The 18,925-nt window shown below is 38.6% G+C and overlaps 1 pseudogene; it reads right to left on the bottom strand.

Annotated features, from left to right (window-relative positions):
* Positions 1 to 1,283: 1,283 nt before the first annotated feature.
* On the bottom strand, positions 1,284 to 9,210 carry LOC112974543 (annotated as a pseudogene).
* Positions 9,211 to 18,925: the final 9,715 nt, after the last annotated feature.

The following is an 18,925-nucleotide window of genomic DNA, read 5'->3' as shown; positions in this document are numbered from 1 at the left end:
ACAGGCATCTTTATAATCTCATAAATCAAACATTTGCTCAAAATTACAAATATTTGCAAACATTAGCCTTAGGATAACTGAAATGTAGGACTAAAGAGGACCTCACAAAACCATCTAGTCCATCCCCCTATTCTGAGGCAGAATTGAGTATATTTAGATTCTGTCTTATGAATATCTCTATGATTTCGTATTCTTCCTAAGTAGTCTGTTTCTATGCCTATGCTTCACTGTCTTTATTAGTGAGGAAGCTTTTTCCAATTATATAACTCTGCCTTGCCACAAACTCTGTCAATTACTAATTGCCTTAACAAGGAAAGGAATTGATCATGTCTTCTTTAGCTCAACCTTTTACAGATTTGAAGGCTGTTCTCATGCCCTTCACAACCTTCTGTTTTCTGAACTTAGACAAACCTAATTTCTTGACCTTTCTYTTTATGCCATGTTTTCTAAACCTTTCTCATTCTTGTTCCCCTTAATTGCCTGCAATTTATGTTCCTTTTCTGGTTAAAGCCTCGCAAGCATCATTATTGCCTCTATCTTACTGCAGCACAGAAGGCATTTGCCTTTTGCAATACAGCGTTGTATTTGGAGTTCTTACTCAGTCTGAAGTTAACTGTAACCTTAGTTTACTTAGTTACTTAGTTGCCTTAGTTCCTCTAGTTCTCCTTATTCATCAATCATTCCCTGCTCCGCGTGTGTTTTGTTTACTCCTTCTGATATTTAGAACTGCACTTCTCTTTATTGAATTTAATTGTTCATGCATTTTTTCAGTTTATCAGGTTCATTTGGATTCTAATCCTTGCTCTGCTGAGTATTTGCAAACCTTTTAACTGAACACTGTATTCATGTACTCTCACTTTCGTAAACAATTGTTAAATGAAAATACTGAACAGTATTTGCCCCAGGTTAAACAGCTGTGACATTCCAGCTGGTGCCTTTTCCTACTTGACTGTGATAGGTGGGGTCTGTATTTGGGGGGAGGGTTTCAGTCCGCTGGGTACACACTTCATGGTAATTTCATTGAGACCATATTTTCCCTAGTTTGCTTATCACAGCCTTGTGGGACTGTATTGAAGACRAGCATAGCCAAAATGCAACTTCAGCATCAAAATAATAAGACAATGATTATTGGTGTTGCTTACTTGTAAACTAATGACTTTTTTCCTGAGTTTCATACACACCTACCCAAAACATCTCTCAGTTTATAGATCCTACTGATACTGAGTTTGGAGAAAAGAAAACACTTCAGTAAGTCCTGAAATGCTGTAATATGTGCAATGTAATCACACCACTACATCATGCTCTTGATATCTTCTGTTCTGAAGTTTCAGGAAATGGAGCGAAGGGTAGGGCAACATCGATTTTTCTGGTTTAGTGTTAGTCTGGTTTTCTTTTCTTTTCTCTGCTGAAATTGATCTAAAATAACTAAAAATACAACAGATAGGATAAGAGTGGCTCCTGCCATGTAGAAGCCTGCTCTGTAATCTCCAGCCATGTCCACAATCAGACCTGGAGAGAAAAAAGTGACAGTAATGTCAACTGATAGAAAAGAGATAATGTGAATTAGCTTATAAACGTGAATGTATCCTCTCATAAAGAGAGTGTATGTGCTACATCTTGCAGATCCTTGCACTAAGAGTGCATAGATCATCATCACTCTGTTATAGCATTTCTAAATGCGAAACACAATTCACTTCTCGTTTATTTTGCATAATGAGAATTGTTAGTAAAACAAAATGGTCTACAGTCTGAAGCATCTTCCAACCCAAAATACAGCAGATAATAAAGGTAATGGCAGAAAAAAACAAATCCTACAACTCTGTATTTTAGTAGTCCTGTGTTCTGCAGCATAGCTATCCTCAGTTGCTGTAATTTGGACCATAATTATAGAGCATGAGATTTTAAAGGAAAGGAGAGGCCCTCTACTGGACAGAGAGAGATTGAAAGCTTGCCTGCTGTGTTACTGGCTTTCCTGTTAATCACTTTTCAAAGAATTACAGAGGTTAATGAGCGAAAAGGCCCTGATTTTTAGGTAACTTTAATCCAACCACAATACTTCATGCCATCATGTATCATACTGAAAAAATAATAATACTGTAGTAGTACCGTAGTTGTATATGTAGTAGTATGGGCTGCTCTGCGGGTACAACTGCAGATTCATTTGTGGGCTGATGAAGGCTGCTTGACTGGTTTCCTGCCACTGCAAATTTGGTCCAGATTTGGTCTGTTCTCTAGCCCTCATTCTAGTCTTAGTGCGGCACCACTACCAAGAAGTCACTGTAATCTGTGAGCAGTTCCTTATTACATGCAGTGGTCTTTGCATGAGGACTCAGATCCACTTTGTACAAGTCGYATTGGTCTTTTCTCTGCTGTATCACATTGTAAAGTCCCTCCAGCTTGTAGTTTGGTTTTCTCGCGTTTTTCCAAGATGAACTTTTTATCATTGCCACCCACAATCCTATGTGCTGTTTCACTGTCTGGTCTCTCTTCCCACTGTTTTTTACAATTTTTTTTACACATTTATTATATTGGTTAGCTCAAATGCTATCTGAAAACAGCAGGCACCCCAAGAATATTTCCCTGAGGTTCGCATAAGCTGTTAGCTGTGACCCTCTGTAGAAACCTTTCCAGCAATTTCAACATTGATGCAGCCATCGCTGCTCTCAAATTGCCAGTAACCCAACAGTCTCCACTCTGTAAGTGTGGATCTGCTGCTTGTCCCAGAGATACACTTTCATAGCAAGACAGCGGGAGTTCATCAAGCAGGATTCTGTGGGATTCAGGAAATGGGAACAACATCGTGTGGCCCTGCCGTTCTTCTCTGCTTTCATGTTGGAAAGGTATCTCTAAAGTCACAGAGAAGAGAGGGAGCAAGATATTTTTGAGATGAATTAAACAGACTCTTTGTTTTAAAATACTTCTTGGCCCAGGTGCGTCTGAGCTAAAAGGCAGGGAAATTTGGGCTCAGGTCAAGACTTTTCAGTACAGTTTTACTTTCCACTTGTAAACTATATTGAGGAAAGTATCTTAACTTACCAGCAAGAGGAGGCCCTGCAAAACCTCCAGTGCTTCAAATGAGCATGAAAAGCCCTAGAGCACTGTCAAAATCTGACATGCCTACAACATCTGCTAACACTGTAATGTGAATGGCAACTGTTGTGCCAAAGAAGAAGCTGTCGAAGCCAGCGAATATTGCCAAGGACGGGTAATGGTTAGCCAGTGGCAACAGCATCAGAGAAGTACTGATCAGCGCAATTGTCATTGTCAACAAACGAATAGTTTTGGTGACATGGAGATTGGCATACCAGCCACATAACAATCTGCCTGCAAAATCCACCACAGCCAAAATGGACAGGAGAGATGCAGTCCGAGACTCACCTATTTCAAGACTGTAGCTAAGTGGAACTAAAAATAATGGAGGAACAAAAAAACTCATAGCAGCTAAAATGCCAAAAATGTCATAAAGTACAAACTCCAGTCTCCTCACAAGCATCCAGTTGAAGGTTTTGTGTGTGATGGGAGRCTTATCTCTGTCTCTCCTAGGTGTCCTATTGCCAGATGGTGTCTCAGCTTCAGGACAGCTAGTCTCAGGGAGGCAGCTGCTTTTCAGTGGTCACATCAGTGCTCCACAGACACAAATATTGAGTTGGATGCCACCTATGATCAAGAGGGCACCTTTCCATCCATATTGACCAATCAACTACTGGAAAAATGGCCCAAAGGTGAAGGCAAAGGCACATTCTCCAGCACTGGCAATAGCATTAGCCACAGCTCTTTTCTTGGAGAAGTAATGGCTAACAATGCTAATGGCCGGTATCCATGAAAAGGAAATCCCAAGTCCTGAAAAACACCAGTACAAATAGCACCAGTTAGACACCACTGGGGTATTGTATGAAGGTGACAATTAAAACAGTAAATGTTCCTATATTTGCAAAGTTAAAAATTGGGAAAAGAAAAACAGTTTTGTTTCTAGCAGAAGCATCAGCTCAGCTGTACTGTTTGTTAGAGTTTATTTGTGGCACGTGTTCTGTAAGAATAAGTTGTATGTTTAAGTAGCAAAACAGGAGTATGAAGTTTACACTATTATATTCTGACTGTGGAAGAAAAAAGCTGGCATGACAAATTTGCCACTAGGTGGAAAATAGATGTCCATGTGGTTAAAACAAGATAGACCTTGGAGTGTTAATGCTGTCCTAATTAAGGACTAGATGGTCCCGGATCAGATCTCTGGGTTAAGCTGAGCTGTGCTCAGGGTTAGAAAATGGGGGAGGATGGGTAGGTTGCTGGCATGTTGCATCTATATGCTCTTCATTTTCTAGATGGACCTGCTTGGCTTCAAATCTGCTCTATTTTACACTACTTTTAATGACTTCCAAGAAACTATTTAGCAGGCCCAGGACTGCCAAAAGGCTCTAATTCCAGACATTTTCTCATGCATCCAGTATGGATCTGGGAATGATTTATTTTATTTCCTGCCAGCTTTACCTCCTGTTCCAGGAAAATCTGGTAGTTGTTAAAAACAGCTTTCTGACTGATTTTAACCTGGAGTAAAGCAAAGGACTGGAAACAAGGCCTCGGCCTGTGACCAAAAACATAGGACTATTTGATACAAAATACAAAATGTGGGAGCTCTATGTTCTTGCAATTTAGCAGCCTTTAGGTTCTTTAGACCTTCACAGAGCTTTCAGCTGTGATTAAAAGATAAAATGCTTTTAACTTTCTGACTGAAAATAATTTGCAGGTGAAAATTATTGCCATCTAATTATTATCATACTTTGTGACTGCAGTTTTCTAGGACAAGTTCTTACTTTCAGAGCAGGACACGAGGGAAACAATCTTTAAAGATTGTTACTGGTTCTGGTTATTTATAAAATCACAATAGGAATCAGATTTTAAACCTCCTACCATCAGCACTGTAAAATAAGGGCTTTGATTTATAAGTGAAAAAAATCTCTAAAGCCATAAAACTATACCCTGCAGGAAGCCAGTTGTTGCATACATTTAAACCATGTTGAGTCCAAGAAATCCCAGTGCCATTCCTGAAAAAGCAAGGAGTCCTCCAGTAATCACAACTGCCCGATGAGTGTATTTTACRCATAGTGAGCTGGCTACAGGGGCTAGATCAACAGCAAATTAAGAGTAAGATAATTACATTAGGAACAAGCAGCTGATTAACATGCTTGTACAACCAAATAAAGCATTTGAAGAATTAGCCATATAATGCCTGTCTCAAATACAGTGTTTTGTTCTGTGGAGGAGAGGTACGTGTGTGTGTGAGACAGAGAGAGAGAGTGTCACAGTTCTGCTGTATTCTGCTGGAAAAGGGGGAGACTGTGATTCTAAAATTGGATGTTTGCTGATAGGGAAGTAATCGTCCTGAGAGCAGAGAGAAGAAAAACCCTTCCAAAATATATTCTGAATATGTGAAGTGGACTTTTTTATAGAGAAGAGCATGTCAGTGCCTTCTTTTTGGAACAGTTCTACTGAATTTCATGTAAGTGTACACCTAACAACATGGCAGGAAGTGAAGCCTCAGCCATAGACTATCTAGGTTAATCTATAAAACTTTTATTATTGTCAATGTATCACTGATATGGCCGGCATGAAAATTATCTGAATAAAACTAATCCTCTTCTTAATCTCTAGAGCTTTGCAAAATCATCTGTTCATGGAATTGCAAATGTTTTATAAAGAACAAAAAATCCAGGGTTAACTTGCAGCAGTATTTTTTCCAGGAACTGTACAGTTCATTTCTTAAATTTGGTTTTCAATAGTACTGTTTCTCTCAGCAGACTGTAGGAACTCTTCAACACACAAGAGAGAAAAGTTGCACAAGCTACAAATCTGAGGGTTTTTTCCTCAGTCATGCTCATAACTTGGTGCAGAAATTCCAAAAAAAACAAAGAACCAGTCTCTAGTCACTGTTTAGAAGCACCAGAAATTATTAACAACATTTTTGCTTAATTAAGGATCAGTTATACTCCCTAGCTATTTTTCCATCATCATCAAAGAGTCAAGATCAAGACTAAACCTATCATCAAAAGGCATGTTCTGCAGAGACAATCTCAAACCAGTAAATATACATTTCTGTGAAATAACCACAGCCACTAGAGGGATCCCAAGTAACACATCACACCATCAATTCTTGGGTGGGGTTTATTAGTGAGTATAGGCAGTCAGCTTCATACAAATGATAGAGAATCTAGAAACTGGAGTTCAGGGATACATTGAAATTCATAAGAATTCATAAGAAACATTGCTATAAACTGAAATAAGTGCAGAAACAATGAACAGAAGGCAGACAGCAAAGGAGGTTTTATAATAGTTTGTAGGGGCAAGTTGTTGTATATTTTCCTGTGTTAAGAAAAGAAAGAAGAGAATTTGATAACTAAGACAAGTGAAATAAACCTAGCAGACAGACATTAATTGGTGAAGAAGCTGCAGGATGTATATTATCTGACAGTAGGTACCTGAAAGAAGCTATACAAACCCCAAATGTTCCATCAGCATTTACAGCAAAAATACCATGTTTTGATAAGCATGTAAAAATGATACTGGAATTCAGTCATGGTCTGAAAGATGTAGTGGAGGGGATGAGATAGGACAATGCATACACAGTTGGAGAGTCATATGATGAGCAAAAAATAATTAGACTCTGGGATAACAAGGAAGACCCATGGAAGTACTTAATTACAGGAGAAAGACCTGAAGTTGGAGCAGAAATACTGCTACAGAGAAAGTTTTTGTATTAGAGAATGAGGAGCAGAAATAGGTAGAAATTAAACATGGGGTAGCAAGGAAAAGAAGAAAGAAACTAGCCCCAGAACAGGAAGTGGTGAAGACTGCTAAGGGTCAGAGTCTGAAAGAATAAAGGACAATATACAAAAAACTTACAAAAAATGGTAGGGGAAAACAATCACTGTGCAAAAATGAAAAGTGGTGGGAGATGCACATTAGTATTAAGAGGAGGCAGATTTTTGTGATAGGGGAATCCTTGCTATGATAACTGAACTGCCTGCTGCAGATGCAAACCCAAAATATAGAAGCACGCACTGTCCTTCCACACAAGAGATTGGAGCTACTGCTGAAATGATCCAAATGGGAAAAATGAATAATTCGCTGATCATACTTCATACTGAGACAAATGACACTGGAGGTTTCCCACAGGAACATACTAAGAATGACCAAGCCAGGCCAGGAAAGATGCTCAATGAACTGGAGGCTCAGATGATCTTCAGCAGAAAGTCTTCTGTTCCCTATAAATGAAGCAAAGGCAAGAAAAGATAATGAAAATTACCTAGTGACCTGAGAACCATGAACTGCTGTAAGAAAGTGTTTTAGAATGTTTGGGCATCAGACTGTATTCATAGAAATAGGATTATTTTCAAAAGGTTTTGAAGGATGGGAAGATCACTGCCTTTCTGCTGAAAATTATAGCTGCTTTCTTTGAAGTAGGACAACTTCAGACCCTGGTTAGGCAAACATAATTTTTGTTGTCTTATACACTGATAATCTCATTCTTTCTGCTGTATCCTTGATGCATTCCTATATAATGAAAATGTAAATTTAAAACAAAATCAAGGTTTTGAGTTCTTTGGTCCTCCTATATTGGCATTTTTTTCTGATTAAGTTCGTATGTCTGAATGACAAAACTAGTACCACAACAGGTCAGTGATAAGCCTAATTTGTGAACCAAATTGATAGATTCCCATTTATTCATTTCTGGAGTCCATGAAGGAAGTGGGAAAACAGGCTTTTTACTGATTTTTTAATTAATTCTTTTTGTCAGAATGAAACAAGCTCTAATACTCCAAATTGAGCAACGAAAACAGCAGCTTATGGAACTGATAAAATTTTGTGAACCTATAATTTGTTTTATCTTTTGCATTTTTATTTTGAATTATTATTTTGTTCTTCTGAATATGTTTTTCAAAGGAAGACCAGTTGTTCATGATCTTTGGAAGTACTGTGATTACAACAGTAACCCTGATAGGTGTGAACTGAGTAGGATGCCTGTAATTACACAGTATCTGTGCAATGAAATGTCTTCACAGCCAGAATTATAATAGTATTTATTACATAAGTATACTTACCCATTAAAATCATGTATCTATAATGAGAATATGTGGACATCACAAATTCTGTATAGTTCCTGTCTACACATGTTTGGAATCCTCACTGTAATGGTGAAGGATAACCTAATTTRTAAGGGTACGAAGGGCTCTGAAAAGGACTACTCAGTGAAGAGTCAAAGAATGCATATTGTACATTTGATAGTTTTCCCTCATTAGTCTGGTGAGATAAGATAGTTTAGCTGATCCAATAGCTCATTGCCTTTGACTGGAATAGTTCACTCTCTCTTCCCTTACTCTCTGCTTGTATGGTCTTGCCTTCCTTATACTATCTCTGGGTGAACTGAAAAATTTTTTTTAACCTAGTTTTCTGTTAGATTAATGACTTGAAATGGTTCATAGAGTGTGCCAGAACTGGCTATGGACAGAAGGAGAGGGATCTTGGTGAGGGCAAAAATGAGAAATGGGAGGAAAGCAGGACTGAGAGCCACCATTTTGGTAGTATATAGTTATCTGACAGGGCAGGGTCACACCTCTTGTTTTACAGAAATTGGAAAAAGTAATAGTCACTGTGAAATCAGTGAGCTTGCACAAACTGGTTTATGAGCTTGATCCAGCAAGCTCTGAAGTTCTTAGGTTTACTCCCACTGAGTTCGATTCAGGGCCTGCAGGAAAATTGAATCACGAGCCTAGGTACATAAAGTTCTTTAAGGTAACCAGATTTCTATGTATATGCAAAGAGTCATCACTAATCCATTCCATGTCTGAGGCATAGATACATCTTTATGAGAGGATGCAAATACCAATTTTGTGAAGACAAGGAGGAAGTGTTGCTTCTGCATGTCTGGTTTTGTGAGATTTTTTTATGGAAGCTCTTTGAAATGTCTTGAGTAGTTAAGATTTTAAAATAAGTGCTAGAGGAACACTTATACCTACCTCCTAAATGAAAAATGGCTATCGTTATTGACGTGATCCAGGAACTGATGCTTGCCAGTTCATCAAAGTGCTGCTGGATTTCAACAAAGAACAGACCAAAAGCCTTGAGGACAGCAGCACTAAGGCCCATCACCAAGAAGGCTGACGCTACCACAACCCATCCATACCCACCATCTGGTGAATTGCTCTCTTTGCCCTGCATCTTTTCTACTTATCAGATCTTCTCTCAGTTCCTTTTTTGTTGTTGTTGTTGGGGCTTGCTGGTGGTGAGGATTTTTAACGGATCTGCAAATCAGGAAAAGGCCTAGTGTTAAGGAAATGAATTAAAATACTCTAGGAATGGCTTACACAAGTAATTGCCAATGGAAAATATAATATGCATTTCAGTGCTTTGATTTAAAGTATTAACTGGGAAAYAGGTGTGCCAGGAGACAGGAGGAAGAGAAGAAAGGTTAAAAAATGAAGAAAGGAAAGATGTTCAGGCAAGGAGGACAAAAAGAAGCATGCACAAGTGCAAATGGGAGAGAATATGGTAAGACTGGAAGGAGAGATGAAGTAGGCATTAAGATTCTCAAAGATAGGTCCAGTATCCTACCCATTCTAGTAAACTTTAAGAACCCTATCCCATCTATTTTTTAAAACAACATCTTATAATAAACAAGAAAAAAAAATGTATGACATGATACCATATTTTCTAATGTTCTTTGGGCAATGAAATAAAGTTTACAAATAAGGCCATAGCAGCTGCTGTTTGCAGTCATCAGCTAAATAATCCCAGTCACAACTGTGTATAAGAATAAAGCATAATTATATTTGCTATGTGCTCCTGTGAGTGATATCATTATTGTGACTGAATAGGAGGTAGAAAAAGAAAAGATCCTTAACCTTCAAAAGGCAGGAAACTTGTCAGTTTCAATCTTCTAGGTGCCCTCAAAAGCAGAAATTAAAGAAGGCTATTTCACTTATCTGGAAGTCTGAATCCAGTGGGCTTTCCATTGCTGACTTGAATCTCTCTCTGGGAGACTGAACCTTCTATTTGGCAAATGTATTACCTTGTGATCTAAATGACATTTAAAAGCAGAAAAATTAAAGGGGTTGAATATGGGATTGTCTAGACCTTGATACTGTCTTTTTGATCATTGCATAAATTCTAGGAGTATTGCAGCCAACCCCTTTTTTTGTGTGTTTTGTCTTTCATATCCCAGGTGAACTGGTAACTTTGACTAAAGAGAAGGGTGGAAATGCATGAACTTAATACTAACTCATGTAGTTTATTTCGTAACACTAAGAGTAATATGAAAAATTTTAAGAAATATTCTAATTCAGAACCAAGACAATAATTTCTTAGTAATTCCAGAGGCAATAGGTTTTTTCCCTAAACAGCATGGATGCAATACTGAAAATGGTATTCAGCATAAAACTGGGTATTTTTCTGGTCTCCAAGGAGTATATTAAGGAACCAGTGTTAGATATGGTAGTAGAGGTCTGGACACTACTTGCACATTGTGAAACTGTGGAGCTCCTTGTCACAAGATGCTAAAACTTTACATGGAAATATTAGATACATTTGGGCTGTAGAAAACTGTTTAGGATCACTAAATACTCAAAAATGGTCTCTGGCTCAGGAAGTCTCCAATCTGCAAATAGTCAGAACCTGGGAACTATTGCTTTATGCTTAATCTATGGTTAAACCTGAGGCATCCCCTTCTGGCCTGAAGCAAGATAACCATCTTTACATTGTGAGTAACTTGCAAGGAGCAGTGGGAAAGAGCCCTCTTTGTAGTATTTGAGCATTTACAAACGTTGATGGTTTCAGTGCTGCAAAGCATTTTTGTCCAAATGTGACGTGCTTCTCTGTGAAGACGTCTCAATAGACAGACACATCTTACTAAATCTGTAGCTGAAAAAGCATATTTCTCCTTAGAAAGTCTGTGACTAGCTTGAGAAAATCATGCAGTGCATGGAAGAGCTGAGAGGGAAACATTCCTACTCTTCTTGTTTTTCTTCAAAGACACTGAAAATAATTTTGAGCAGGCAGGTTGCACTATAAACTACAGAGTAAAAGAGATATGGCACAGAAAGCTGTTTTGATTTAGGAGGGAGAATGTGAGCTAAAAATGATCTTGCTGTACTTACATTTATCCTCTTGTACGCAGCTGAGAAAGACAAGGGTTGAGGGAATCCATRGCTCTACAAGCTGTCCAGTACAAAGCACCAGTCAGGCTCTTATAGATAACAGAAGCAAAATCATCCTGCTGCCATGTGTCTGGCTCAAACTTCTGATCAACATATGGCACCAGACACATCTGCATGACAGACATAGCCAGACAGATTTGTCAGTTGCAAAARACAACCTCCTGAAAATCTAAAAGCTCAGACAAAAGAGAAGAAGGAATGCCTCGTGGTTGGGGTCTATATGAAGAAATCTGGAATTCATTCCCACAGTTTCTAGATGACCTTGAGCACATTATTTAACCTTGCTGACCCCCTGTTTTCTCCGTTATCAAATGCAGCTAATACTTTCACAGAACATGAATTTTGTGAGGTTGAAAACATTAACATTTGTATTAGTGCTCAGATACTGTAAGAAAATATAAAATGAGATCAAACTGTAGCCATGTCATATATTGCTGGGCTCAAGCAGCATGGTCGTAATTTGGCTTTAGGCATTAGCAAACATAAAGAAGGATGCAAGACTCTGTCTAAATTAGCCTGCTGGGGCAGAGTGATACTGACATTATTGCACTCTGCATGGACAKGCCTAGGCAAGGGATTAGGATCTGTGCCGCAGGACAGATCGAAGAACTGCTTCTACTTACCAAGCTGCACCCAGACTAAAGCAACCATGATAAAATCTACTACTTCCTGACACCACCCAGGACTCTTTACTTTCATTAGGCAAACCCTGCCCTAAAAGGAGAATAAATCAGATTCTACTGCTCATAAGACTTTCATGACCTTTTTCCTACAAGAATATCTTCTATGTCACAGCTCCAAATTCGCTCTCCAACCTGTTCACAGTTATAGATGCAATTCCAAAATGAAGAGGCTATATCAGTTGCTTGATTAGTTAATAAAGTTACTATCTTTCTCAGGAGTCCTACAAATTTGAAAGCAGTGCAGCTACATACTATAGGGAATTGCTGAAATGCCTGAACTGAGCAGAGAAAAGCTGAGATGTTGCAATGGGTGGATGTGTTGTCTCTGACAGCATGCTCTGATGGTACGCTCCTTTACTTGCAGGTGAAAGTTGGCTACAGGCATGTAAGTGAGAACAAAACTCAGTTGAGAAAATCACCCCAAATCTCTTTTTGCTTTCAACTATTGAGCAGTCATAAGTGATAAGTTTTTAAAAGTCTCTCGTTTCTCCTCTTGCTTTTAAAACTGACCAATTAAAAGAAAGGAGGAAAAAGCTGTAGGGAAACTGCCCTTTCCATTGCACTTGCCTGCACATAAGAAATCTCAAAGAGGATGCAAAGCTGTGCTTGGAAGCACAAGCATCATCTCTAGCATCCCACTGCTTCCTAGCTCTGAGCTTTCCCGTGGCTGCTGGAGCAGATGCCCTGTGAGGCAGGAACTTCAGCCAAGAAAGCCGTAATGCTGTGATCTGTGCTTGTAGCGCGTGCAGCAGGAAGACCAGGCAGCTTTGCCAGTAGGGCCATTAACCTGACGGGGGAAATGACTGTGCTTCAGATGCTTGCACTGTCTGTTCCAGTTGGAGACAGCAAGGATGTGCAGGTAAAAGTGCAACCGGTATCTTTGCAGCTGAGTAGCTACAAAGGCACTTTCTCTGGCACTTTAGGTGTTCCTCTACTCATGATCCATAAGTTCTCCAAAGCCTAACACAGCCATTATGCTAGTAGTGCTTTTATTCATGTCAGTGATTCAGAGGGGTAAATCAGGAAATAATAATGAATTACATAAATCTTGTTTGGCTGCTTTCATTTTAGGGTGCCATACAAACTTGTAAAGAATGAGACTTGCATTATTTAGTTATCTGGTGCTCAATGGTCTAATCTGCTTTTTACGAAGGCAAATTTATGCATGATTGTAAAATGTTTGCTGCAGGTCACAGAACAACTTGGTAGTAAAATCAAGAAAAGATTCCAGTTGCCATGAACCACAGTCTTCCTGTTCTCATGCAACTAACAAATAAAGGCCCCTAAATAACTATATTTACTATCACTTAGGGGCTGGATGGATTCAGTAGGAGCCAGGGATACTCAGCATTTTACAGAAACAGGTTCTCACAGAAGAGAAAAAAGGCAAGTATTAAGTTTTGTCATGCTTACATGAAGAACCATGACTTGCTAGTGGGTTTTTGGTTTTGTTTCCCAGTAAAGTATGGTAATTCAACTTGGGTTTGAACGAAAAAGAAAATTGCTTGCTGATATACACAAAGGCAAAACTGCTATAACCTAATGGCTGATACTGGGTCACAACTACCACCAAAACTACCTTCAAGTAGAAACTATTCAGGAAAATGAACTACTTAAAACTAAATATGAAGTAGGTCTTTAATAAGATGACAACACATTGACTAAAATATTTTTTAATTGTTAGATTAAAAGAAGGAGGGAAAGAAACAAGGAAATAAATGCTAATATATGCTAAAACTTCCTTCATACATGTGGCTTTGTACACAGCCAGGAAACAGATATTTACTGTGTTTGTCAGACTCAGATACCTTCTGGTCTTCATATAATAACTGATACTGCTGATGCTCACATGCCTCCCCAACTTCAAATACAACATAGCCAAGCTAGTTATTGTTCTTCAGGCACAAATTCAAGACCTCTTAACAAAATTGTCCTTTCTAACTTCATTAACATAATTTCAGTAAGAGCCAGCCTAAATGAACAGGGTCTATAAAACAACTTACTGACATATCAGGATGGAAGATATTGGTTGAATGCTCTGAGCAGTCTGTTTGAAATAACAAAAATGAAGTATAGCATAAAAAAATTACCTTATTCAGATAAGCCAGGTTTGCATGGGGTATGAAGCTCTTCCTTTACCTCCCAGTCATACATAAGTTCTTGAGTTGTGCAGCAAACCATCAAGTCATCTTACTCATTGTTCATTGTAGGCCCAGCTGAGAAAATCAATCAATCAATCAGTCTCATTCAGGATATGTAAGCTGTTGGATTTTATAAGAAAGAAAATTCCTCCCTCCCCCTCCCCAAAAGGCATTTGACTCCACCTACACTCAGAAAATCTAAGTTCTATACTGACTAGAAATTGGAGAAAGAAAAATCAGGGATGGATGGAGGGAAGGAGAGGAGGAAGACAGATTTACTAATATATATGTGTTGTGCAGGTACTAGACTTGGACTGCAATATACAGTTTTTACTCAGTTCAGGTGTTGGGCCGACTGGAAAGTTCAGATGTGTCAGCAGATCTGAACCTCCCTGCGTTTTTTGGGCAGTTGCTGCTGATGTTTGTTCACATATGGAATTTATTTGTGTCTTCTTTCTGCTGGCCAGATGTTGACTACATAGGAGTGTCACAGAGCCCTCAGCAACTACAGAAATGACAGAAAGCTTGTCTGTGCTCTCCAGATCCTAAGGCTGCAACACATATGGCTACAGCCTTTCACCATATTACAGCAGTCCCTTGGTTGTGTGATTTTTTTTTTTCAGGGCCCCCAATTCTTTATGTATTTATATGCTCTGCTGGATCTTGCCATGCTTTCACTGCTAACTTACGGTAACTGATTCTGTGTTTCCTAAGAATTTGTCTTGCACTAACCATGYGGTGGCTATAGCCTGTTAAGGTAATAGTTTTGTGTGGGGTTTTGTTGTAGTAGCTTGTTGTTATTTCTATTTTTTTTCTACACGCTATCATGCTTATCTTATGAACTGATCAGTAATCTGCATGGTTTGTGTGTGCTAATGGGGAGCATGACTGTACTGGTACATCTACTGATTCACATAACTAAGAAATGGATGAAGATTTTGTTTTGTTTTGTTTTTTATCTTCTGATGTATGGGAAAGAGCTGGCACCACAACTTTAGGACTATTTTTTGGGATGCTGAATAGGAAAGAAGAAACAGACGTAGTTTTTCTCTGAGGATTGAAACAACTTACCAAGTGTCTGTGGACAGAAAAGTACAGGATTATTCATTTCTCACAAAATGGGATATGATGAGCTCTTAAGCACTCAGTAGGAGAAAGGGGAAAAGAAGGGGCTATTGTAGCCATTCACCCAATACAAATCATATGAGTAGATGTTCCGCTGAAGTTAGTTATGTTTAGCTTTTCAACAAAAAATGCATAAGCCTGAACAGCAGAGGCCCATTCTGTAACACAAGATCTAGTGCAAAGTATCTTCAGATACTATGTTATTGTCTATGCAGGAACATCAATATGCACTAGAGTTCTTACACTATGCTTTTAGCCCTGAGAGATTAAATATACCTTAGAAAAGAATGATATTACCCAAAATTTGGTATATGACATGTAAGTATAATGACAGGTGGTATACAGTTGATCAGGTATATCAAAAATAGAAAGCTATTTCTTACAGCAGTATCATTTCACACTCTTTTCAATCCAGTAGGAGAAATAGAGCCTGGGGTGTCTAAGAAAAACTTAACACCATGCCATCTGATTTCTTTACTTCCTGCTAGTTGCATTGTAAGTTGGATTAGAAACATACAATGCAGATTCTTAAAGCAGAGTTAGTTATTAAATATGTTGGTGCACCTTGTGCCATTCAAAAGCATGACGATAACTAGCTTTTGGTACACTAAATTCCTGAGAATTAAAATCAGCATCAGTCCATTGTGTGAGAAATATTTTGGGGTCTAGGCAGCTTCTGACCATTCCTAATGACGCTTTTTTGGTTTTGTCATACTTTTTGAAATGGGAAGTCTCTGTACAGATAGTGTTAACCTATTTTAATTTTCTTTCTTTGGAATGATTCTCCAGGACAGTTTGGTAGGTCTGGAGGAGGTAAGGGAATGGTAAAGCAAAATTATAGGGTATTTTTTGATGTGTGTTTAAATGTGTACCACTGCCAGAAAAGTTGCTGATGTCCCTTCTTCACCTTCCTGCTGCCATGTGGGCTTTTATGCAGTGAACCAGACTGCAGAACTGATCCAGCTGGGAAAAACACACCATTGAGGTAGCTCCTCAATTTCAAGGAACTGTGCACTTTTACAAAGCAGAGGGCAGGAAAAAGTGGCCAGGAACAAACACTATCCAAAGCAGAAATTCACATGGGAATCATAGCACAATTAGTATATTCACATGACCTAAGCCGTGAGCCTAGAAACTCTATAGCACAGACAGAGAAAAGTAGATGACTCCAGAGGTGCTAATGCAGAATGCTAACTGAAATAGGGACATACTTTAAGACAAAGTTTTGGAGTAACTCTGCAGCAGTGACACTGCTCATGTTTCCCCTTCTCCCTCCTTCCTCCCCATGTTGATGGGAGCTGTGTATTYTGATGCTGAACAGCTTGTGTTTGAGAAACCTGTGAGACCTTGAGCAGAAAGGTGTTTTTACACCAGATTTTCTTTGGCCTGATATATATGAACTGGGTTGGTAGATCTGGTTCTTGCCAAGGTTTAGTTTAGGTAGGTCTGAATTACCTTTTGGAGCCCCACAGTGAAAAGATAAGCTGTCTAGCAATTGTAGTGTATGTGCACAGGTGGATGAAGCTATGCTATATCATCCTGTTAGCCATGCGTTTGACAGGGACTTTATAAACAAGACTGTTTCTCACACAGTTAGAGCTGTGATCTGGATGGAAACAAAGAGCAATTCAAATGGGGTTTGCTTATCACAGCAGAGCACAGCCATCCTGCTGCTTCTCACAGCACCTGTTCTAGTCTTGAGAGACTTGAACAGCAAGGCAGTACAACTCACAAAGAAGTGATGTGTTCGCCTGGGTAGTGCCAGGAAAGTCTGTTTTCTTTCTCTAAAGTTCAGCAACAACTTATAAATGCTGTTGTCTAACAGCATGCTTGAAATTTCTTAACATGTAGGAAAAAGGCTGTATTTCAGCTGATTTGTCACAGAGTAAGACACCTTTCCTAGAAACTTTGCAGAGCCTTTTTTTTAATTGGACAAGTGACGTGGTAACTTCTCTCTTCTTACACAGGCCTTCACCACCACATGGAAAAACTTCGGTTTATGGTTGGCAGGGATGGGATCACAAGATCTTATATCAAGAGCTTCTGCCATGTYGTAATACACGTTTCACTCACACCCACCTCCTACACAAGTATTTAGACTCTTATCAGCAGGAAAGTCATCACCAGCTCCTTGGTTTAGACTATCTAAAATTATAAGATAATTTAGCTGGAAGGGATTTCTGAAGGTCAGTTATTCCAAGTATCTGCTCAAAGCAAGGCCAAGTCTGAAGTTAGATCAGGTTGCTCCAGGACTTGTCAAGTTTCAAGTCTCTCCAAAGATAAAGATTCTGTAGCTTCTCTGGACAATCTGAACCAGTGCTTTACCACCCTCTTTGTGAATTTTCTTTCCCTAATATCTGATTGGAATTTCCCTTGCTGCAACTTGCCATATTTGCCTTTTTGCTGTACCATTGAATTAAAAGCAAAAGGCAATTCTTGATATGCCTACTGGAGGCCTGCTAAGGTTTTGGGGAGGTTGCCAATTTCATTGAGCTTTTTATCAGTCCATTAGAAATGACAGTAGAAAATTTAGGCACAATGGATAGCCTAGTAAATGAGGAGGAACAGATGCTTGAAACTGTCCCATTTAGGAACCAGGAGATAAGGACATTTTATGTAATCAAAATAAGAAGACTTCCATTAGTGGTTCATATCCATTTTAAACAAATGAGCGTTGTTAGTACTTAGAAATAAGACGTTAAGTCAGCAGTAGGATGGGAAGAAGCCTTTAAAGAATAAACTGCTCAAAGGGTTTTTTGCATCTGGTGAAATACATGAGACAAGCAGGATTCTTTGTAGTGAAGTCTTGCAAAGACTTCCTTGCTATTGCCTTGATCTTGTTATTCATGAAGAACTGTTCATGATTCCAGTATTGTTTCATTTTTTAATCATGCAAGTTCAACTCTGTAGACAACATACTGATCTCAGCATGGCTCATCAGTCAGTCCATCAGATTTTTTTATATTACATTCACCAAAATTATTGGAGATCAATTATGTGTACGAGAATGTTGTCATGGCCTGTCATGACTGTGGCTTAAAAACAGAATGCTGTTATTGATAGTATGCTGAATGTCTGTTTTCTACAAGGAGGAAAATATAATTGGAGTAGAAATTAAGTTCTTGAGTGACTTTGTCATATAGGATCCTGGAATTAATTCTCTTATTTTAATAAGAATTACCTCAGCTGTTGAGTAGTATTGCTAGGAATAGTAGTGCAGCTCATGTCAGCAGTGGCTGCATTTCCAAAGTAGAGACATTTATACCAAGGAACTGCAGAATGGGAGCTGCTTTTTTTTTTTTTTTTTGGCAATGCCTATTTTCCTTCTTTTTCTTTCTTGTATGAACTGAAGGCAGAAATGATGAAACCAACAATGCAGAGGTGAAACAAACATTATTCCAGATGAAAGGATTTTTGAATGGCTCGAACTGAGTTTTGCTACATACATGGATTTTTTCATCTTTATCATCATCATGTGGTTTGGGTTATCCAGAACTACTCCCAGGTATTACTATCATAACAGCCTTTGTTCAGCTGGTCAGGCTAAAAGGTTGTTTCTGCAACTTTCTGTCAATATATGGAATCTTTAGCCTATGCCTGCAGCTTTGTGCAACACTTCTCCATAATCACCTACTGTTGTTCATCACATTTTACATTTCAAAACTAAATCTCAGCCTCTCTCATTTCTCCTCAAGAATGTAAGAAAAACTTGTAGACTGCACTTTTATAAATACTACTCTTATTTTTCATGTTTAGAATTTAAGAGTTTTAT

The sequence above is a fragment of the Apteryx rowi genome, unplaced genomic scaffold, assembly GCF_003343035.1.
Source record: "Apteryx rowi isolate R43461 unplaced genomic scaffold, aptRow1 scaffold_61, whole genome shotgun sequence".
NCBI classification, from domain to species: domain Eukaryota; kingdom Metazoa; phylum Chordata; class Aves; order Apterygiformes; family Apterygidae; genus Apteryx; species Apteryx rowi.
Note: the sequence above shows the minus strand (reverse complement) of the source record. Positions and strands in the feature narration are given on the sequence as shown.